Source organism: Lissotriton helveticus, assembly GCF_964261635.1.
Source record: "Lissotriton helveticus chromosome 1_1 unlocalized genomic scaffold, aLisHel1.1 SUPER_1_unloc_15, whole genome shotgun sequence".
NCBI lineage: Eukaryota > Metazoa > Chordata > Amphibia > Caudata > Salamandridae > Lissotriton > Lissotriton helveticus.
The window spans coordinates 1,559,746-1,583,493 of NW_027611654.1; the positions used below are offsets into that span (position 1 = coordinate 1,559,746).

The 23,748-nt window shown below is 48.9% G+C and overlaps 1 long non-coding RNA gene across 2 annotated transcripts in view; it reads right to left on the reverse strand.

The window, feature by feature from the left end:
- The window catches only part of LOC144805565 (uncharacterized), a 906,387-nt gene extending 883,413 nt beyond the window's left edge, over positions 1–22,974 (reverse strand). For both annotated transcript variants that reach the window (XR_013605545.1, XR_013605544.1), the window contains exons 1-2: positions 22,920–22,974; positions 13,779–13,897 (exon numbers count right to left, since the gene is read on the reverse strand). This is a non-coding gene — a long non-coding RNA (uncharacterized LOC144805565). The remainder of the gene's footprint in view (positions 1–13,778; positions 13,898–22,919) is intronic.
- Positions 22,975–23,748: the final 774 nt, after the last annotated feature.

Genomic DNA, 23,748 nt, shown 5'->3' on the forward strand with positions numbered 1-23,748 from the left:
GTGGGAACCTGGATGCAGAGTTTGGGCTTTTTGCGTTGTGCACTGTGGCAAACAGATCTATCTGTGGAAAACCTCAGTTTTGAACGTAGGGAAGAAGAACTTGGGGATGAAGTTCCCACTTGTGTACTTGCTACCTGTGTCTGCTGAGCAGGTCTGCAATCTGATGGTCTACTCCTGGGAGGTGTACTGCTAGGAGATAGATTTTCTGGTGAATCGCCAAATCCCAAATGCTTTGTGCAAGGTGCGACAGCTGGAGAGAGTGAGTCCCTCCCTATTTCTGTAGGTAGTACATTGCTGTGATGTTCTCTGTGCGTACTCAGACCGTCTTGCCTACAAGTTGGGTGAGAAAAGCTGAGTGCTAGAAACACTGCTAGAAGTTCCCGGTAGTTGATGTGGAGACATGTGTGTTTGTCCGACTGCAGCCCTCGGACTTTGCAATGTTGAAGATGGGCACCCCAACCGGTTACTGTGGAATCGGGTCTACGAAAGGCCGCCCTTTTGCTAAGTTTTGAGGGTTCCACCACTGCAGCGAGCGATGGTTGCCGCTGTCTACCAACACTAGGTCTGGGTCGCAAATTGCGAGGCTCATTAATATTAATGAGCCTCCCGCAATTTGCGAGCCCATTGGGAATGCCAGCCCTACCAGGAATGGTGGCCTGCTGAGCTCAGCAGACCACCATGTCTGGGACTGCTTTTTAATAAAGCAGCTTTTTTTTTCTTTCTGTGCAAGGTGCGACAGCTGGAGAGAGTGAGTCCCTTCCTATTTCTTTAGGTAGTACATTGCTGTCATGTGGTCTGTTCAAACTAAGACAGTCTTGCCTACAAGTTGGGTGAGAAAAGCTGAGTGCTAGAAACACTGCTAGAAGTTCCAGGTAGTTGATGCGGAGACGTTTGTGTTTGTCCGACTGCAGCCCCTGGACTTTGCAATGTTGAAGATGGGCACCCCAACCGGTTACTGTGGAATCGGGTCTACGAAAGGCCGCCCTTTTGCCAAGTTTTGAGGGTTCCACCACTGCAGCAAACGATGATTGTTGCTGTCTACCAATACTAGGTCGGGGTCGCAAATTGCGAGGCTCATTAATATTAATGAGCCTCCCGCAATTTGCGAGCCCATTGGGAATGCCAGCCCTACCAGGGATGGTGGCCTGCTGAGCTCAGCAGACCACCATATCTGGGACTGCTTTTTAATAAAGCAGCTTTTTTTTCCTTTCTGTTTTTTTAAATGCAGGTCGTTTTTCTTAAAGGAAAACGGGATGCATTTTTAAAAAAATGAAACGTTTTTGTTTCATTCTTTAAGGTCCCTGGGACCACTGCCGGCCCTTAAAAAATGTTATTAGACACAGTCACAAAGTGGATGGTGTACCCTGGGGACCCCTTTGAAATTGCGACTGCAATGCCACCCTCTTGAAGAGGGTGGTCATTTGCAAGTGTTTTGCGACCGCAATTGTGGTCACCAAACATTCACACATAGCATTGCGGACGCAATTAGGGAGGGAATGCCCCTTCCTAATTGCGACTCGCAATTCCTAAGGAGTCGCAAATAAACTGCAACTCGCTATTTTGTAATTGTACACGGCCAACAGTGATTTTGCATGTGCAAACAGGTTCGCAAACCCGTTTGTGCATGCAAAATCACGTCGTACATCTGGCTCCCTGTGATTGATTCCACTGACTCGCTAGACATTGTTGCAGAGGACACATGTGAAGCCTTGCATGAGGTACGATTGCAACGCAGGATGCCATCATTCCCAGCAGTGGCATGAAGACTTTGGCTGGTAATGATTGGTTGAGTTGAAATTGTAATAGTGTGGCCTGGATATTGTGAATCCTGGCTATATTGGGAGTGGCTAGAGCATTGAGAGTGTTGATGGAAGCTCCCAGATAAGATTGCACTTGTGCCGGACACAGGTGAGATTTCTGTGCAATTATTGTAAAACCCAACTGGTGAAGTAGATGTACTGTTGTCCGATTGTGTAGTGTCCTTGGTGAGAGAGAGGATCATCTGGGTGTCGTGGGCGTAGAATACTATACTGAGTCCGTGCTGTTTGACGATGGTGACAAGGAGGGCCATGTAGATGTTGAAGAGCGTGTGGCAGAGCGACGATCCTTGTGGTACTCCGTGTTGGACGGTGACCTCAGGGGCAACCAGGAAGTGTACCTGACCACCCTGGGACCCACCCTCCTGTAGACAGGGCAGGCTGCTCAGGACCGCCGTGAAAAGGGGATTGTGGAAGTGGATCAGGACCAACTGACGTAACAGGTTGCAAACCAGGGAGGAGAGTGACACCAGGTCTTGCGGGTAAAGAGGGTTTTATTGGGATAACACGTTTAGTATTGAGCATTAAAGTTCTCCTTGTCCTGAACGTGAGTCTCTCCCTGGCGAACTGGCTGGGATCCGTCTTTGCAGCGCGGGTGTCCTCTCCGGGGTCTTCGGGTCTCCCTCGCTTCTCCTTAAGGGATGATCACGGAGGCAGCTCACCGCTCCGGAGCCCATGCAAAGGAAGCCAACAGAAGGGCACCGTTAGTTCAAAGACCTCGAGGGGGGGGTTTTTGCACCTTTGGGGCCGTGTGAGGTGAGGCTGGGAGGAGTCCACCCGTGTGTAACGTGCAATACGATTCTGTCAGTGACGTGGTGGAAGGGCAGACACAAGGTGAGGGATAAACGCGGGGTAAAGAACACAGAAGGAAGGGGGGAAGACGCGGGAGACAAACGCGGGTCTATGTACAGTAATTACACACTCTTCCTTCCCGCCCACACTGCCATACGCTGCCGTACCTGGGTCAGCCACGCTCCTCCCCTGGGAGAGTGGCACGGCGGCTCGTGGGGTCGTTGGCCTCCGGGCACTCCGTATCTCTCTCCTTCTCCTCCGCGATGTTCTTCGGGGTTTCCTCGCTGTTCTTGGTAATCTCCTTCCCTGCTCCTTTCTAACCGCTCTCCAACGCCGCTCCTCGCCTGCTCTTCCTCCGGGGTGATGTCACACCCCCTGTATCTTGCTTCCGGGGGTTTATCCAGTCCGGGCGTTGCGACGTATGTAGGGGGAGTGGTCTCCTCCTCCTCCGAAAACGCCCACTTAAAGGCGTCAGGTCCCTCATCCAGTTCGTCGAGTCCTGTCTCCCAGGGGTCCGTCTGCAAGGGAGAAGGCACAACAGGATCAGTCCCGAGAGTCCACCACTCCTCATTAGCGCTCCGCCTCGACTTGTTACATTCCACCCCCCCTGGTTTCTCACGATCGGGGAGAACCGGCATGCGGGAGAGGAAATCTGCGTTCCCGTTGTCCTTCCCTTTCCTGTGGACCACTGTGAATGCAAAGGGTTGGAGGAATAGAAACCACCGAAGTACCCGGGCGTTCTGAGTCCTGTTCCTCTGCATCCATTGTAGAGGGGCATGATCAGAGTACAACGTGAATGCCCTGCCCTCCAGGTAATAGCGTAGCTTATCAACAGCCCACTGAATGGCCAAACACTCCTTCTCAACGGTGGGATATTTCCGTTCCCGGGGGTGGAGTTTACGGCTGATGTACAGCACGGGATGTTCAGCATTGTCCACCCCGTTCTGTGACAGAACAGCCCCGATGCCCGTCTCTGAGGCGTCCGTAGCAAGGGAAAAGGACCGTCCGAAATCAGGGGGCATAAGCACCGGACTGGTGGTGATGGCTTTCTTTAAACTAAGGAAGGCGTCCATGGCTTCCTTCGCAGGGGGTCGTGGCAGCGCGTTTCGGACGTTTTTTTGTAGCAGGTTCGTCAGGGGGGTGGCTATGTCCGCAAAATTCTACATGAACCGTCTATAGTACCCCACCAGGCCCAGGAAAGCTCTCAGCTCTCTTTTCGTGGAGGGGAACGGTGTTTCGGTGATAGCCTTTATCTTCTCCTCTTGGGGTGCTATGACCCCATCTCCCAGCATGAACCCCAGGTACTTCACCTTCGGGAAGGCGGCTCGGGATTTCTTGGCATTGACGTGCAGGCGAGCCTCTCCCAGGGAGGACAGCACCGCGGCCAGGTGTTCTAAGTGCTCTTTCCATGACTGGCTAAAGATGACGATGTCATCAAGATACACAGAACTGTACCCGGTATGTGGGGCCAACACTCTGTTCATCAGCCTCTGGAATGTGGCGGGTGCCCCGTGGAGTCCGAAAGGGAGGACGTTGAATTCGTATAACCCTTCCTCGGTGGCAAAGGCGGTTTTGTGTCGGTCCCCCTCCCGTAGGGGTACCTGCCAGTACCCTTTTGTCAGGTCCAGGGTTGTTATGTATCTTGCGTCCCCTATGCGCTCGATGAGTTCGTCGACCCTGGGTATGGGGAACGCATCAAATGTGGACACTGCATTCAAAGCCCTAAAGTCCATGCAAAAACGGGTAGACCCGTCGGGTTTGGGCACCATGACTATGGGGGATGACCAACTGCTCTTTGATGGTCTGATGACCCCCAGGTTCAACATGCTTGCGACTTCCTTTCGTACGTCTGCTCTTTTTGCAGCAGGGATGCGGTACGCTCTTTGTTTGACTGTACTCCCTGGGGTCGTGTGTATCTCGTGTTCGGCTAGGTGTGTGCACCCAGGAGTGTCTGAGAACAGGTGAGAAAAAGGACGGAGACCATCCCATAAGGCCTGTTTCTCCCCTTCAGTAAGGTCAGGATTGATGGGTAGGCTTCCTAGGGTGGACTCTGTTCTCTCTTCAGGTAACACGAGATGGGACGGCTGGGGGCTCGGTCCTAACCACTTCTTCAGGAGGTTTATGTGGAAGGTTTGCGTACGTCTGGGCGACATTCGCATTTTATAAGTCGTACCACCGTATTTCTCCAGGACCCTGAACGGTCCCTTCCATTCACTCCGGAACTTCTGGGCAGACGTAGGCAGTAACACCAGAGCCCAGTCTCCTACGTTCAGTTCCCTCCTCTTTTTCCCTTTGTCATAGTATCTCTTTTGGCGGCTCTGGGCCGACTGTAGGTTTGAGTATGCCAGATCTCTTAATTTTCCCAATCTGGACCGCAACTGCTGGGTGTAGTCCAGCAGGGAGTGCTGCTCCTGTGCCTCTTCCCTTTCCCAGGCTTCTCTGGTTATTTCCAGAAGGGATCTCGGTTGTCGGCCATACAACAGCTCAAACGGGGAGCATCCTAAGCTGCTCTGGACTTGGGACCTTACTACATACAGTGCTAAGGGGAGCATTTTGTCCCAGTCTTTGTTCTCTGAGCCCAACAGCTTCTTCAACGTGGTTTTTAGGGTCCTGTTATAGCGTTCCACTAAACCATCCGTTTGGGGATGATAAGCGGAAGTGCGGATGTGGGTCAGGTTCAGGGTCTTGCACACCTCTCCCATCATTCGGGACACAAAGGGAGTCCCCTGGTCTGTTAGTATTTCGCGGGGGAACCCCACTCTTGAAAACAGTTCTACCAGTTTCTCCGCTACGTTCTTGGTGGTCGGGGCGGTTAGGGAGAAAGCCTCAGGGAACCTGGTGGAATAGTCCACTATCACCAAGGCGTAGGTGTGGCCCCTAGTGGTGCGTGGCAGTGGCCCTATAATGTCCATCCCTACGCGTTCCCAGGGATTACCTATGATGGGCAGGGGTTGTAAGGGGACTGCCGGGGGTTTGGACAGGTTTTTTCGCTGGCACACCTCGCACCGCTGACAGTAGGCCTCTGTCTCTTTATAAATGCCGGGCCAATAGAAGAGACGCAGGATATTCCGAGTGGTCTTTTCGGCCCCACTGTGACCTGCGGTTAGATGCGTATGGGCAAAGAACAAGATCTGTTCGCAGAAGTCTTTTGGCACCACTAGTTGTCCCTGGTCTCCCTCTTCCCCTTCTCGATATAGCAGATCGTCTCTGATACTGAAGCGGGGTATCGTTGCTCCGTGGCCGTGGTTTGTGCCACGTGAGCCGCTTCCCACGCGTTTAAGAGGGCGGGGTCGTTGGCTTGGGCGAACTTGAATCCCTTGTCTATGACCCAGGGCTCGGCCGACAAGAAGGCACCCACTGGATGAATGTCTAGCTCCCTTTTAAACAGGGCCAGGAAATGTGGATTATCCACCCCTAGAATCAATTCCTCGGGCAGAGACGCCACCACCCCCACCCTCACCGTGCAAGGCTCCCCCTCTACTGGTTTGATGGAGATGCGTGCGATGGGATAAGTCTTAACGTCCCCATGGACGCACCGGATGTGTACCTTACCCTCCCACCCTATCTGGGAAGGGATCAGAAGGGACTCCCGTATAACCGATTGCCTGCACCCTGAATCCAAGAGAGCCTTAACCGGGGCTTGGTTCACCAGCACTCTTACATAATATGATGGTCCCATTTCGGCTGTGTACAGTACTGCCTTGGGGATATACCCGACTTCCATGGGTTCCTCGACCGGCTTCTTCCGGGGGCACATCCGGGCGATGTGACCCCACTCCCCGCATTCAAAGCACTGGGGACCCCTCATCGGGGCGACCTCCGGTCTAAAGGGTCGTGGCTTTAGGGGTTCGTAGACTGGTTTCTTCTTCTCTGTCCTAGGGGTTGGTACAGGCGTCTTTGTGGTTTTCTCTGTTTCCCAGGGAAATGTTTTGGGTGCCGCTCTTGTGTAGTTGGCCGCCATCTCTATGGCCTGGGCCGCGGTTAGTCCTGGATGTTGTCTTAGCCATCTTTGGGTCCCGTAGGGTAGGGCCTCCATGAATTGCTCAAGGACTATGCTGGTCATGACTTCCTCTTTACTCCGGTTGTCGGGGCGCAACCATTTCTCTGCGGCCATCTTCAGGCGTAAGTACAGTGTTTTGGGGTTTTCCCCTGTAACCCCCTTTTCCTTCCGGAACCTGATGCGGTATGCTTCAGCGTCCATCCCAAGGTGATCCAGTATCACCTCCTTGATGGCGGTATAGGAGGATGTACCGGCCTGGTTTGCAACCTGGTAGGCCGTCTGCGCTTCGCCCGTCAACAAGGGGGCGAGAAAGAAAGGCCACTTTTCTTCCGGCCACCCACACGCACGGGCGGCTCTCGAAATTAACCAGGAAGGCATCCGGGTCTTCCCCCGTGACGTATTTTCGTAAGGCTACCCCGGCTGGGTGAGGACCCGCCGGCCTGCGGTCCCCCAAGACAGCGGTCCCTGGAGTCTGTACCGCTTTCTGTAAGCTGTCCATCTGCTGTGTTATGGTGCTGCGGAACAAGGCCCGATCGGCGTCAGCTGTGCTAATCTGGTGGCCCACTCCAACTTCTGTTGCCCGTCGATGAGGGTCTGGATGACCTGATCCACCATTGTCTCGCTGTCCGAGGGAGTAGATCCAACTTCTGACACCACTGTAGACAGGGCAGGCTGCTCAGGCTGCTCAGGACCGCCGTGAAAAGGGGATTGTGGAAGTGGATCAGGACCAACTGACGTAACAGGTTGCAAACCAGGGAGGAGAGTGACACCAGGTCTTGCGGGTAAAGAGGGTTTTATTGGGATAACACGTTTAGTATTGAGCATTAAAGTTCTCCTTGTCCTGAACGTGAGTCTCTCCCTGGCGAATTGGCTGGGATCCGTCTTTGCAGCGCGGGTGTCCTCTCCGGGGTCTTCGGGTCTCCCTCGCTTCTCCTTAAGGGATGATCACGGAGGCAGCTCACCGCTCCGGAGCCCATGCAAAGGAAGCCAACAGAAGGGCACCGTTAGTTCAAAGACCTCGAGGGGGGGGGGGGTTTTGCACCTTTGGGGCCGTGTGAGGTGAGGCTGGGAGGAGTCCACCCGTGTGTAACGTGCAATACAATTCTGTCAGTGACGTGGTGGAAGGGCAGACACAAGGTGAGGGATAAACGCGGGGTAAAGAACACAGAAGGAAGGGGGGAAGACGCGGGAGACAAACGCGGGTCTATGTACAGTAATTACACACTCTTCCTTCCCGCCCACACTGCCATACGCTGCCGTACCTGGGTCAGCCACGCTCCTCCCCTGGGAGAGTGGCACGGCGGCTCGTGGGGTCGTTGGCCTCCGGGCACTCCGTATCTCTCTCCTTCTCCTCCGCGATGTTTTTCGGGGTTTCCTCGCTGTTCTTGGTAATCTCCTTCTCCGCTCCTTTCTAACCGCTCTCCGACGCCGCTCCTCGCCTGCTCTTCCTCCGGGGTGATGTCACACCCCCTGTATCTTGCTTCCGGGGGTTTATCCAGTCCGGGCGTTGCGACGTATGTAGGGGGAGTGGTCTCCTCCTCCTCCGAAAACGCCCACTTAAAGGCGTCAGGTCCCTCATCCAGTTCGTCGAGTCCTGTCTCCCAGGGGTCCGTCTGCAAGGGAGAAGGCACAACAGGATCAGTCCCGGGAGTCCACCACTCCTCATTAGCGCTCCGCCTCGACTTGTTACACCTCCTAAGTACAAAAGCCGAGCGCTGGCGAGAGACTTCTCAGGAGGAGAGTCTCGAATCTAGGATCGTACACACTATACCAGCACCACACGACAAAGAGACACCACACCGTAGCTTCTTAAGAACGTTCTTTATCTCGTGATGCAAAAGGATCTTTATGATCAGCAAAGGCAGGTATTTACAAATAGGGCAAGGGCCCAGAAAGTCTCTGTCAGGATGGGGGTAGCGGGACAGTCTTATGGTTCAGTGTCAATATCGGTGCGTATCCGGCGCACAGCTCTCAATCCTTGAGCCGGGGGATACAATGTGATCTTTGGGGATCCAGCGGGACCAGGAGAATCAGGGAGCCGCGAGTCACTCAGCCGGGCTCTAGCAGGATGTCAGAGGGCTTACGATCTTTAGGGGAGCCGTGAGTCACTCAGCGGGCTCAGGTGTTCCGAGGTCTGCAAGGGAGCCGCGAGTCACTCAGCTGGACTCAGGTGTTCCAAAGTCTGCAAGGGAGCCGCGAGTCACTCAGCTGGGCTCAGGTGTTCAAAAGGCGCAAGGGGAGCCGCGAGTCACTCAGCAGGGCTCAGAGTTTCCAAAGGCGAATCTGTCGAACATCCCGGAGCATCCCCAGTTATAGGACTGCTCCTCTTTGATTCTGGTATGCCGGGGTAAGGACGTCTAAAATTGGTTCTGGAGGCTCGAGAACATTGTCCTCGGATTTCGGCTAGTCTTTAGAATGTTTTGGCTCAGAAGCGAGATTGTGTTTCGCGGCGGAGGGTTTCGGCTCCAAACCAGATTTGTCCTTGGAGCATGATGATTTCGGATCCGAAGGTAATTTCTTCTGACTCGATCCGGAGCTGGAAGGCTTGACGGTTTGTTTTGGTGCCGAGGGACGTGGCGTTGGAAACATTGTCTCGGTGCCGACTTTGGCCAGAAGGCAGAGGTGGTGCCGTAGCCTTATGAGTTTTAGAAGAGGATTTAGGGGGCAAGGGTTCTTCGGTACTCACTGTACCATGTCCCGAAGGCACATCTTGGGACTCCAGATAGATTTCGAGCTCGGAATCAGACTCTGGAATCGAGAGGGCCTCTTCTTCTACGGAGGATGCTTCTATCTCTTCTTGGTCAGATTCTTCTGCAAAGATATCCAGTGTGTTGAATGCTTTGGCGCTGCCTCTCTCGTCATCGAGCCTGATGATCGGGTAGAGTCCTCTTGGACCGCAACGACTTACAAGCGTCGCAGTCTTCCTCCTTGTGCTCCGGAGAGAGGCATAAGTTACAAACTTGATGTAGGTCGGTGCGAGGGTACTTGGTGTGGTACCAAGGAAATAAATGGAATGGAGTCCATTCCATTTGTAGAAGGCTGGCCCTACGTAGCCCGACGGTTGCCCGCAAGGTTTTCTATCGAAAATGGATAGTTTGTCGATTGATCTGAAACGCAGAGAACAAAGAAATGCATACTGAAACAATACTGTCGAGGGTAGAGTGGACTGCGCAGCGAGGGGAACCCGAAGAACGGTTTCGGAGAGCAGCAATACACATCCAAACCTGTTGGGGGTAAAAAAACAATCTAACAATGTAGTCAATGCCCATGTGCACTATCACCAAAAGGAGGAGTCACCTTACCTCGTGACTGGAAAGACTTCTTCAAAGAAAAACAACTTGCAAACATCCGGACCCAACACAAGATGGCAGGAGTATGCAAAGCATTTACATCTACAGCATACATGCCTCAAACATAGGATTAATGGCCCCAAATCCCTGCAGTGGTATCTGGTCATGTTGTGGCTGAGTGTGCCATGTGATGTGGCAGGCTATAGAGCTTGGTGTGATTTGGTCATTTTTGACAAGGTGGAGTGCTGAATGGTTAGGCAAATTTTGATTTTCTTTGTTTTTGGGATCGTGTGATAAAGTGCAGTACCTACCGTATGATGTAAATAAATTACATTGCTAATATACCATAAGGATGTGGGGTGAGTATTATTATGGCCGAAGCCTTGCTGATTATATGCAGAATAACAGGTCTGGGAGGTCACTACTGACTAGGGCAGTTTAGCAGCTGCACAGGCCTTGGGCATTGATCCTTTTGAGGATAATATGTGAAGGGCCACTGGTGACTGGAGCTGGCTAGTAACAACGCTGGCCTCTGGTATTCATTACGAGCAGGGTAACAATACATGTCAATATTGACTGGAACTGGTTGGCAGTAGAGTTGACTTCTGGTTTTGAATATTAGCAGGATTTAAGGTACAGGGGTCACTACTGACTGGAGTTACTTAGCAGGATAATAGGTCTCAGGGGGCCAATACTGACTGAAACTGGTTAGTATGATCACTAGTCCCAAGGTGCTACTAATGACTCAAGTTGGCTAGAATGATAACAGGTCCCAGGGGCCAGTACTAACAGGAGCTGGCTAGTAGGCTTATATACAGGTCCAAGGGGTCACTACTGACTGGAGCTGGCTAAAAGAATAACAGGCCCAAGGGTGGTGGGGTGCGAGTGGCACCAGTGACAGGAGTTGACTAGCAGCATTGACAACCTTTGGTATTGATTAAGTGCAGGATTACAGGTCACAGGTGGAACTGCTGAATACAGCTGACTAGCAGCAGTGGTGGACTCTAGGAAGAAGGAAGTGAGAAAGCATAACTGGATATACTGGTTTCTTTAACACCGATTTGGTTCCACATGAATGCCACAACGTGCATTGATATATTACATTACCAAATTACAATATTCTTATATTCATTTGACGTGACTGTTCGCTTTAATATGCCTGCAAAGTTACATGATTCTATTAGGGCTCATAACCATTTTATTTAGTGATGTCCATCTGCACACTTTCCTGCATCTTGTAGTAAATTGAATATTGACAAACAGAAGTGTTATTTCCAGAAACAGTGAATTCTGTAGTTTGTCTGTGTATCTTTGATCTGCACCTCACGGACTCCTCACATTCCTCTCGAGAGAAGATCCTGCCTCCTACTCATTAGTTTCGTTTCAGTAACTGTTTCTATCACGTGTTCATGTTTCATTGACTTGTATTAGGAGAAAAGTGTATAAAAATACATTATGTAACATTAGCATTATATACTCCAACTTGCTTTAGAGTGGATGTTATCGTCCATTGCGAAGACAATTGTCACTTCTTAGTTTGCTTGGCCTTTTGCTATTTTTGCATTAAATGTATGATAGATGTGTTGGCCTCCCGGTGTGTTGTGTTTTATTTTACATATCATAAGAGATGAAGAGGAAAATGACAGTCCAGTATACACATTCTTCATATAAATTAACTCACAGTATACTGTTCTGGAGGCTCAGTCCCACAGACATTATCTCTAACTGAACGCCCTAGGAAGCATGTGCTTTTCAAACCAGTTGCCCTCTGATGCGGCGTCCTCGCTATTGGATAAGTCAATATGTCCTGAATTTTAGGAGGGTTACCGTATCTAGTGCACTCTGTTAGACAGTGCTTACCTGTGGTAGTAAGAAGTTAATAGGCACCTTATCACCTATGCACGGTGCAGGGCTTTGAGTTACAGAGCTCCTCACGCTGTGGAGAAGATTAGGTCACATTTACTAATTTTCCCATATTTGGTCCTGATGAAATGCCAACAGATTGATCCATGACTACACAAGGCATGAAAAACGTTGACCTGAATTATAGACCCCAGCTTACCAGCAGGTCCATAGGTGATCGACACTTTCACACAGTGATAGGGGCCATTAGTTCCTCAATTTCTCTGCCACTGTTTTTAAACTCAACATGGACCAGGATGATCACATTAACTATATTGTGGCAACTGGTTGATAGTTGATCTTATATTCAGGCTTTCACCAATCTCATATCCTATGACACAACATCCTCTGTCCTACTATGCTCATCCGACGTACTTAATAAAAGATCTCCAACAAAGTGCCCTCTTGTGGTGCCCGCCAGGCATTGTAGCGCCGGCCTGGTGAGGAGTATAGCCCAATGATGAAGCATGCCACCTTCAGGTGAGTGAACACAACTTGTCCTAAAAGCATCTGCTTCCTAGGGTGTCTGCGTTCAGTTACAGATAATGACTCTGGGACTGAATCTCCAGAACAGTATACTGGGATTTGACTGTTTTATTTTAACAAATGTACATAGTCATTCACTGACAGTGAGCCGATCGTGAGAGATGCCAGCCTGCAATGCGTGGTGACAAATAGAACCACCGGGGCAGTGTGACCCCCTGTGCACCCTGACGGCTGCCTTTGCATACAAGAAAAAGAATTGAAAACAAACTCAAAACTGCGACTGGATTGCTACGTCCCAGTTATACTCTTCACCATAGGAACCTAGGACGGTCCTACCTTAATGGCCACTGGATGGCCAGACGTAAAGCGCTCCTGTCCTATCTATGTCCTGATGAAGACCCCAGAATGAGGTTTCCACTAACCCTTATACCAGACGGGGTCGAAACGTAGACCAGACCACACCTTTTTCTCTACGCATAGGATAAAATAAATGGAATAAAACAAATCCCATGTAAAAGAGCAATACGGAACTACTGATCTTAATCAGACTGTAAAGGTTTTACTGAATTGCACTGTGATTGTTTTATGGTCACAACACCTTTACCCAGTCCCCACACGTATTCCATCACACCTATCCCACCTAACTACCTCCTTTCCTTTATCACCGAGAGCGCGTTGATATGCAACTATGTAAATAACATGTTAAAACTCATGACTGATACAAGTTATACATTTGATTTGTTTCTAATCAATTGATCTATATGTTTTTCTACAAGTTTTTTTGGATTCATTGAATTGATTTATATGTTCTTTACAAACTTTTCTGATCCAAAGATTTCTGGAACTTATTGATTGATGCTAAGTTTCCGTTCTACTATGTGCGAAAATAAAATATGCACTATATAAATGGACTGGTTATGATTTGAGACACGCTATGTTCATATGTGGCATTTGATGCTTTGAAAAGAAATACTCTCTGACCACTTCATACGTAACTGTTTTTAATCTCAACATGGACCAGGATGATCACATTAACTATATTGTGGCAACTGGTTGATAGTTGATCTTATATTCAGGCTTTCACCAATCTCACATCTTATGACACAACATCCTCTGTCCTGCTATGCTCATCCGACGTACTTAATAAAAGATCTGCAACAAAGTGCCCTCTTTTGGTGCCCGCCAGGCATTGTAGCGCCGGCCTGGTGAGGAGTATAGCCCAATGATGAAGCATGCCACCTTCAGGTGAGTGAACGCAACTTGTCTTAAAAGCACATGCTTCCTAGGGTGTCTGCATTCAGTTACAGATAATGACTCTGGGACTGAACCTCCGGAACAGTATACTGTGATTTGATTGTGTTTTATTTTAACAAATGTACATAGCAGATATTGGCGCTTGCTTGTTTCACAAAAATTATCGGATACCTGCCTCGGAGCGCACTTCTTACAGACGAGTACAGGGTTATCATGTTGCTGCTACAAGCTCCTTACCTGTGAGAGTTATCGGGATCGATGCAGGGGGCAGACCCAAACCAGCCACACGTGGCGATCAAAGACAAATACTGAAGAATTAACAGAGCTTCCAAGCTGGTGACCATTACTTAATTGACCTTGAAAATAAAAGACACGTTTTTAGTATTCTGGTGACTCGTGACCATAAAATACAAAGGATATAAATTCAATATTGTGTCAAATACTTAAAAAATGGAACTGGGTGTGCTGAATCTGATGTTGCCCCAGGTCATGCGTGACACCTTCCACCACTATTGCTTATGGGACTTGTAGTTTTGTTTTTCTCATTAAAAGGATGGGTTCTAAAGTCCCAGTGATCTAAGCGATGTTGGTTAAAATCAGAGGCCTGAGTGAGGGTGAAGCATGACACTGCTCTGTTTAGCAGTGAGATGAATGACAGTGCCCCAGCCCTTCCATTCTTTGACAGACAGAGGCTCGTCGGTCATTCATATTTTTTTGCAACAGCAAATAATCTTTTATTGCAACTTGTGTCACTGAAGAGATAAAATCCATGGAAGTGTTTAATTAACTACTGACAAACATGAACAATCAAGAACATGAGTTTCTGGAAAATTATCAAGCACCCAATCAGAATCAGCCGCCCTTCACACCCAGGAATTCTTGAGGCTTTGGAGAGGATGAATTGCACGTGGTATAAGAAGAACAATACATCGACTCAAAGCTCACTTCTCAGGGATGTACTGAACTGCCAGCCTCATGGCACACTTAGCCAGCTCTTCACCTCCTCCTCCTTAAACTATTGACCAGCTATTAGGGCAAATGAGTCTGCAGCAAAGCCTCGCTGGCTTGGTTCCACACCGGACCAGGCAAGGTGATCAACTCCATACTCCTCCGAGTCAGCAAGCACTCTGGTCAAGCCAGTCCCCACATGAATGTTCCCCATCACAACTATTTTAAGGGTACTAAGTTATGTTTCTGCCAAATGATTGAGTCAAAAATTGAAAGTTTTACTATGAATGCTGAAAGAGAAATCATTACGTTTTTCAATATTTCTGAGTCTGCCACAGTACACAGGAGCATTATTTCTCTACAACAGCAAATCATGTATGTGCCCTGCAGAAAGCATGTTTGAATGAAACATGGAATGCATTGCAGCCAAAAATCCATGCAACAACATAGAGTGCAAGATAACTTGTGTTATTATTCCAGCAGAACAAAATGCCATTCCTAATGTGTACGTCATTTTAAAGACAAACCCAGAAAAATGTACAGTCAGTGTTGTTCTTCTGCCAGTTAAAAGACTATCACCATTAATGTAATGTAATGTAAGTGACATTTATACCGCGCAACTTCCACTCCAAGGAGTATCTTGGCGCTTACCAACTCAGATGGACGAGTTGGAAAAGGAAAAGAATGTCCTAATTTCTGCACACACATTACACTAGGGTCCTGTACAAGACGTCAGGCAGAGAGAAGATCCAGGTTTTCAATGCTTTCCTGAAGGGGGCTTCTAGTGGAATAGACCGCAAGGAGAGGGGAAGTTTGTTCCAAGCTTTAGTTCCCAGTACAAAGATAGATTTGCCACCCTTTGTGGCCAGTTTGAAATGAGGTAGAGTGAGTAGGTTCTGATTTGCAGATCTCAAGCAGCGCGCTGGATGGTATCTTTTAAACCCATTTTGAAGATAGGTTGGGCCACGTTGGTGGAAAGCCCTAAAAGTAATTAGAAGAAGTTTGAATAAGATTCTTTTCCCTATTGGCAGCCAATGTAGAGTGTTCAAGGCTGTTGAGGCTGACGATTTACGAGGCAGGCGTAGTACGAGGCGTGCTGCCGCATTTTGGACCATCTGTAATTTATGGAGGACGATTTTGTTTGCTCCGACATAAAGTCCATTACAATAATCCAGGCTAGAATTTATTAAGGCTACTGCGACAGTTTTCCTCGCCGATAGAGGCAGAAGGTCAAAAAACTTTCTAAGTGCTTTTATAATTTGAAAGCACATACCTGCTACTGCTACAGCCCGGGGTTTAAAAGATAGGTGGTTGTCAAATTTAAAGCCCAAATTGCGGGCGGATGCAATTGTGTTAGGTGGCACTTCAGCATCTGGTGGCCAGCATGCTGTGGGAGAGAAAAGGTTGTGGTTCCCTATTGGTAGAATTTCCGTTTTTCCGGCGTTGCACTTCAAATGGTTGTTGTTCATCCATTTGAATGTTGCTGCAAGGCAATCCCTAAGATCTTCTTCGGCCCCTGGCCGTTCCCTATCCAGCACCAAAATCAACTGGGTATCGTCGGCGTAAGAAATAGAGCTGATCCTGAATGACGCGATCAGACTCATCAGAGGTGCCATATAAAGATTGAAGAGAACAGGGCTCAAACTAGAGCCCTGTGGCACCCCCGAGCTGACGTTTTTAGCCTCAGATTGATATGGGCCTAACACAGTTATTTGGCGTCTGTCGGTAAGGAAATTCCTACACCAAGCCAACACCTGTCCTCCTACTCCTGCGGCAGCCAACCGGTCCATTAAGATGTTATGGGATACTGTGTCGAAGGCTGCCGACAGGTCAAGTAGGATAAGGACGGCCTGCTTTCCTTGGTCCATTGCTGCCCTTAGAGTTTCAGCAGTGAATAGTAGGGCTGATTCGGTGGAGTGTTCTGACCGAAATCCTGACTGATTAGGATGGAGAACGTTATTCTTCTCCAAAAAGTTAGTCAGTTGACTATTGACAAACTTTTCAGTCAGCTTAAAAAGAAAGGGTAACAAGGAAATCGGGCGTAGGTTGGAAAGGGTAGTAGGATCGGCGAGGGCATTTTTTTGGAGTGGCTTAACAGCTGCCAATTTCCAATCATTAGGGATGCTAGCTGTTGCTAGAGAGGAATTGATGATATTGTTAATCATAGGATTAACCATCTCTATTAGAAAATGCAACACCGGGGGGGGACAGGGATCAAACGGAGAACCTGATTTGCTGGCCAAAATGGCTTTAGCAGATTCCTCCAAAGGTACTGGGGCGAACTCATCAAAGCGGAGGGGGGAAGTCATCTTCACTGTCTCGTCAACAACTATTGTTGCGGTAGTTACAGGTGGAAAAGTCTTTGTAATGGTCAGGATTTTGTTGTCAAAGTAATCAGATATCGCATCACAGAGATCTTGTGTGAGAAGTTGGCCTGGTAGGGGATGTTTCCAATTCTGGAACCACCTACTACCTGACCAAACAATCCCCTTATGGTGTCTGGTTGTAAGTCAACCTTATTAGACAAGCTATCCTAGGGGTAGCATGGACTAAGCAGCCTAAAGGCTTAACTTAAGAGGTCGTGTTAAGCGAGCTGTTTTACCACATACAATCCTGTAATACCAAATGAAAGGACACCACACAAGTATATATTATAAAAATATATGTGTTTATTACTAAAAACAATCCCCAGTATTCTTTATGAATAAAGGGGCACAAGCGTTAAATCAAAAGCACTGTTTAAACATACAAGTTGCACAATTATGGATGAGGGCAGGGGGCCACCCAAACCATATACTAAACAAGTGGTATAAGAGAGGCCACTCGAACAGTGGTTAGGCCTAGGGCCTAGGGAATCGCTGGGAGCAGTCAGGACAAGCAATGCTGAAGTCGGGAATGGCCCTCGGGATTCGGGAGATGTGCGGAAAGCGCACGCATGCACCAATGTTAACCAATGGTGCGTAAAAGTCAAATAGTTAAAGTTTAAGGACACTTCCGCTGAACCTAGAGGAACAAAACTTAACACACAGACCCTAGAGGTGTGCACCAGTGTGGGAACACCGGCGGAGCAAAGTTACCTCACCCACAGGAAGTGGGTGCATAGGGTCGAAGTGGCGTCGGGTTTTGACACGCAGGCTCTTGGTGCTTGAAGCTGAAAGGGCTGCAGGCAGGGTGAAGACGAAGTGTCCGGTGGAGTCCAAGGGTGGACTCAAGTTGTAGAGTACCTGAAAGCAGAGGGGACAGAGTCTGGGTCACTCAGCAGTGACCAGGGTGGAACCAGGACGGAACCAGGCAATGTCGGGCGCAATCAGGTGGTCGTCGAGGAGCTTCTCTCCGCTGTCACGTGGGCTCTGGGGCATCTGCGACGTCCAGGAGCAGGTCACGATCTGTCCCACGCAGGCTCTCACCGTCGGTGCAGTCGGCTTCAGGTTTGGAGCAAACAAGCCTTGGTAAGAGCAATCCACGCAGGATCGGAAGATTGCTTCTCACTCGGACCAGGAAGGTCAGAGTCGGGGCTCCTTTTCAGGGGAGCTGGTGTGGATCTGGAGCAACCAGATTCACGAGTCTTCTTTGGTAGTTCGTCGGCACAGGGACCACAAGCCAGCTGGCAAGTGACCGGGCCAACGCGTTGAGCCAAATCGTGCCAAAGGGCCCCACGCAGCACTCGTCGAGTGTGGAGGGCTGAACTTCGGCTCAGGAGTAGCTCAGGGTGGGGGCTTCTCAAACCCCGGTGTACAGCTTCGAGGGTCACTCGTGGGCTGCACGGTCAGCGTCTCGTGGTCACTTCAAGATGGCGTGCCCCACGCTTCCGGTCGCCTCCACGGGTCTCAGCTTTGCATGGACTGTGGATCGGGCTGTTAGAAGCTGGGCAGGCTTGATCTCGTCGATCTCAGTCGCTCGAGTTCCGGCGGGAACTGCAACTAAGTAGATGTCGAGGGCTGGATGGTGCCTGCTGCTGCAGGGTGGTCACTCCTTGACCACAAGGGAGATTCTTCGGGCTTCCACGTTGAGATGGAGGGCGAAGGGTCCAGAATATCGTTTCAAATGTTTCTTCCAGGAAATCTGATGTGCATTGGCACTGCTCCCACTCTTATTCGAATCTGGTGGGCGTGATTACCTGCTAGGTCCCCTCCTATGGGTGGGACCCAGGAAGTGGGTGGATACACCCCCTTCCTTTGATCCAGGCCGCCCTGGCACGAGGGCTGGAGTGCCCCAGAACCGGTTTGGCCGGATTATGCAAGGGGCAGCCTTGTGCGCCCCAGGCAGTGTCTGGTTTCTTTCAAACCTCCCTGCTACAATACACTACCTCCTGTCTGGAGGGCGGTGACACCCTCCTGTGACAGGAAACCCTTTGTCCAGGACCCCCTTGACTGGGTTTCGGTCAGCTCCAGGGGTCCAGACATTTGTCTGTGGCAGAGGCATCCATTTTGTGGATCTTAAGGCCTTTGGAGAAATCAACCGCATTAAAGCAAAGTAACATGTCTTACCCCTCTAGAGGGGTGGAATGCCATCCCCGTCGCCAGAACTGGCGAGGGGATGGTATTCCAAAGCGTATGACACCTTACACGACATGTTTTGATAAAGCCAAACCAAAGTTGCTAAATAACCGCGAGGATTATAAGGCACTTAATAGTATATGGTATGGCATTATCCTGAAACAGCTTAGGGATTTGTTCCCGACGGCTGCAGACAGGCTCAGCTCATGCTAGAGCTCCATCTCACATAAAAACCATGCACCCAGCCTCCAGGATTGGTGAGGCCTGTCTATAGGAGTGGCTCACAGGTTTACATGTGTCCAGATATAGGTTTAGACATAGGTATACTATATCTAAGCAAGGGGTGTGTACACCACCTTACCCCAGCTGAGTGATCAGCCAGTTGTGTCAATTTAAGAACCAGCCAGGGGTGGCAAAAGATATGCTGCAGCCCCTGGTAGGCCTTAGTGGCTCCTGTGCCCTGTGCACCTATAGTGCATTCTACAGGGGCTGACAAGGAGTCCATTTCCAATTGGTATGTACCTAGGGTACATGGAATCCATTTTACAGAGAGAGCAGATGGCCTGGGGCCCTGATTAGCAGGGAACCAGGTCAACTAAGTCAAAAAACCAGCTAAACACAGGCAAAAAAATCTGGGGTAACCATAGTCAGGTAGCCACCTTCCTACATCTTGCGATGGAGGGATCTCTTGCGATAGAGCTGAAGGATGCATGAAATCTTTAACAATCTTAAAGATTGCTTTTTGTTCCTGGCCTGCTGAAGAAATAGCCTGTAAATAATATGTTTTTTTTGCTAATTTTATTCCTATGTGATACTTCTGTCTCGCTGCTAGATAGGTGGTACGTGCAGCGGCGTCGTAATTACGACGCCATCTCCGTTCTAATGTTTTTACTTTACCTAATTCAAGCTTGAGCATTGGTGAAAACCAGAGGGCATTTTTTTTTTTCATCCTAGGTTTAAAATTCTCATTTCTAGATGGTTTGAGCAGCGTGCCTACTCCAGCAATCCAATCACAAAAGATCTGATAGTCCGACGAGGTACAGTCAACAAAGGCTGGTAGCCTATTCTTAAGTTCATCAGCAATATCAGGTCTGCTGGCTAATGTCTTCCAGTCTGGGATAAATTTCGTGTAGGGTTTGTCATTACATTTTAAAAAGTTTATAGTGGGTTTCCAAATCCCAACTATATAAAAAGGAATTAAAAAATGGTCTGTCCATACCTGAGGCCGGGGGGGTTTGGTTGTCAAACTAGAAAAATTAGAGCAAATACAATCTAGTAGATGCCCTGCTTGATGGGTTGGTTCCCAATTCACAAGAGTGAGACCCAACACTTCAATTGTGTCCAGGAAACAACTGACTCCAGGATCATTTGGGGCCTCGAGATGCAGGTTGAGATCACCCAACACCGAGAAGTTAGAGAACCTGAGGGTCAGATCACTCAACACGTCCCCAACAGAGTCCAAAAATGTGGTAGAGGGGCCGGGGGGCGATAAATGAGAGCCCCAGAAAACACAAGGGAGTTATGGATTGTCATAGAAAAAGCCAATGCTTCTGCCTCTTTTATTTCTGTCAGTTGTTCTATAGAACATCTGAAGGTGTTCCGGTAGATAATTGCAAGGCCCCCTCCCCGTTGTTCATGTCTGTCCAGCCGCTGGATAAGAAAATCAGGGGGTAAGGCTATGGCTAAGGCAGGATTACACCATGGCTTCAGCCACGTCTCCGTGACGAAAAGACAATCCAACTGAGATTCAGTGATTAGGTCATAGACATTCTGAGCATTTTTCGCTAAGGAGCGTGCATTAATTAGCCCGCCCCGAAGTAACGTTGCGTCTATAGGTGTCTGAGTTGGTAATGTAGGACTTAAAGTCTGATGGCAGTGGGCACAGCAAACTGGGCCATACCAATCTAACGGAACTAAGGAGCCATGACAGGGGGCCTGAGGTTCTTGAAAGGATAATAGGTAATCCCGTGACATACCTGAATCTAAAAGTTGCGTGAGCGACCGAAGGGAGCTCAGAGTCTCCCGCCTCTCACGCCTCCTCAGCGCTGACGGGCGCAGACGGGCAGACTCTGGCTTGACTCAGGCGCGAGTCAGGCGCTTCCGCTGCGCGTCACCGCTGCGCGGGGAGGTGTGAGCTTTAAATAGAGGCTCACCAGGTGTGCAGGCTGAGCACTAGAGCGCTCAGACAAGTGGCACGATCAACGTCCAAGACAGCCCCAAGATGGCGGCGAGGCGCCTCGAGTGACAGAGGAATACACGAAGTGATCCGCTCTACAAGCGGTGAGGGGAACAGTTTAACGTGCGAGTATGTGGGCACTATAATGATTAATAAAACCAGGGGTTAAGAAATGAAATTTTAACAAAAATATTAAAAGCGGTAATTTTTTAAAATATAACAGCGCTGCGCGTCTAATCACAGGCTTGCACTAACGCGCGTACTTAAACCAAGCACAGCTTTTCCTAAGCGTCAGGAAATAAAATACTATGAGAAATCCTACTCTATGGCAGGGTGCTGTCTGCCACTATATTGCAGGTTACTTGCAACATAATCTGATTTATACATACATACTCCAGGGTGCTGCCAGCTATCAGGTCTGCACACAGCAGTCTGGAGCCACTCAGGAAGGAGGAAAGCTCTTCATTTCATCTTAAGCCCTTAGGTTACATTCACAGCCTGATGGGTCCGGAGAACTTTATCCTCGCTCTAACTGCGCCGACGTAGCCCAACATAGTCTGTGTTGTGTGCTGGGTGATGCCTGGCATCTTATTCTCGTTGGTGGATGGATGAAGCTCTGATAAGAGCTACTACAAGAAGAGCAGAGAAACAGGACCACAGATCGCCACAGAGTGATAACTGCCCAGAAGCTGAAGAAAGAACTCTGGAACAGCAAACCTCCTACACCCTGGAGATTCTCCAGAGTAAGCAAATGATGGTAATGAAATGCAAATTGCAGCATTACGGTCACTGTAACACTGGACAGGGGACGGGAGGAAAAGAACCGGATAATGTTGAGTGGTGGCGTAGTGAACGGACGTCCTCCCCCTCTCTGCCTCATTATCAGCATAACTGGAACAGGGGAGAACCTTGTTCCTGGGACCTAGCCGACGAATTGGATGACGGCCCCTTTAACTGGAAGACACACGAGTACGCAGCTCCGGCCCTGATGACGACGCGGGATTCCTAGTGGGTAAAAACGCGGAAGAAGATGTCCTGGCGTGTGACATCACCGACCGAGGATCAAGAGTGGGAGAGCGGCCCGGAGGAGCAGAGAACGTAGCTTTTGGAGGCGAACCCGAGGATGACAGGAGTAAGCCAGGGGGCCACCGAATCCGTGGAAGACGGGGTTCTTGTAAACCGTAGCCGCGTGTGTGCCACAATATATGCCCAACCTTTCTTTGTCCTCACCGTGTAAATATACCCCTTCTCACCAGTAATCACGCCTCTGCACCCTTGCACGTTTAATAAAGTGTTTAGCACCTTAGCACGGGTGTCCGCTGCACTTGCCCGGTTCCCTGTGGGAGAGTCCAGATAGAGTACATATCCTGACGACCTGTACCTTTTTCTTTTCCCTGGCGGAGTCCAACGAGGAGTTAGGAAGAACGGAAAATCCCCTGAAGTCTGCTTCTTAACCATCTGGAAACAAGACCATAACCAGACGCCATCACGCACCCCGGAGCTTTTCAGAGAGACACCTTGACAACCTGTCATAAAAAGACGTTTTCCAAAATAAAACCTTACCTACCCCGAACTGATCTTAGGTCTCTTCTTGATCCCACGCCACAGTCACACACTACAACATCTTTCCCTTTAAACCGAAGATAACAGCTACAATAAAAAACTAACCAAAAAGCAACAAAATTAGAAAATGCATTTCCAAAAGCTGCAAAAGAGAAACTGTTAATACAAATGAACAATATTAAACTTTGTTGGTACCTTAGTAATGTGCTTACTTCTGGGCTTCACTCCATCTGCAGCAATAACGCTCTGAAAGGAGAAAATACTGCTGTGAGTCTCAGAGTCTTCAGTATTACTGGTCTCAGTCACGAAGACTGTGGTGTCGGAAGATAATTTTCACTTATTTGGCTTCATAGATCCACCAGTCACGCCATCACTATTAGCAGACAGGCCACTGTCAGCAGCATCATAACTTCAGGCAGACCAGCAAAGCGGATCTCACCACTCACATTGGGTGAACAGACTCGCCTCTGCTATATACATCCACTCTGTTCTCAAATTTGCTTGGTGCTGCCAAAATGCAAAGAGCTGCAATATATTCGCCACACTTTCCTGACTACCTTGTTTTAAAAAGTTGTGACATTCAAGCGTGATTCTTGGTTCATCACCAAGCTGAATTTTTTTAGAGGTTCTATTGCCACACAATACTATTCCCATATTCCAGTTTGTCCACAGGGTGCTTCAAGCCTGGTAGGTTGTCTCCTGCCTGTTTTGCAGATAATTTCAGATAGTTTCTGTAAGAAACTGAATTATTATTTACGGTAGATGAGGAACAATCACAACCGTTGTCAGAATGAACTTTCAAAGCCATTCAATTAACCTAGGATCAACCCCCTGGTACCTAAGCACGGAACAGGCAGGCTTAACTTAAGGTAATATGTCAAATATTTATGCAGAAACCAAAAAAGTAAAAGTCAAAATGCAAAACAATAAAAAAACCAAACCAAAATAGAAAAAAAAAAGTCAAATGTATTGAACAAAATGACACTAAAATGACAAAATCCAATAAGGGGAATGAGATATGAAC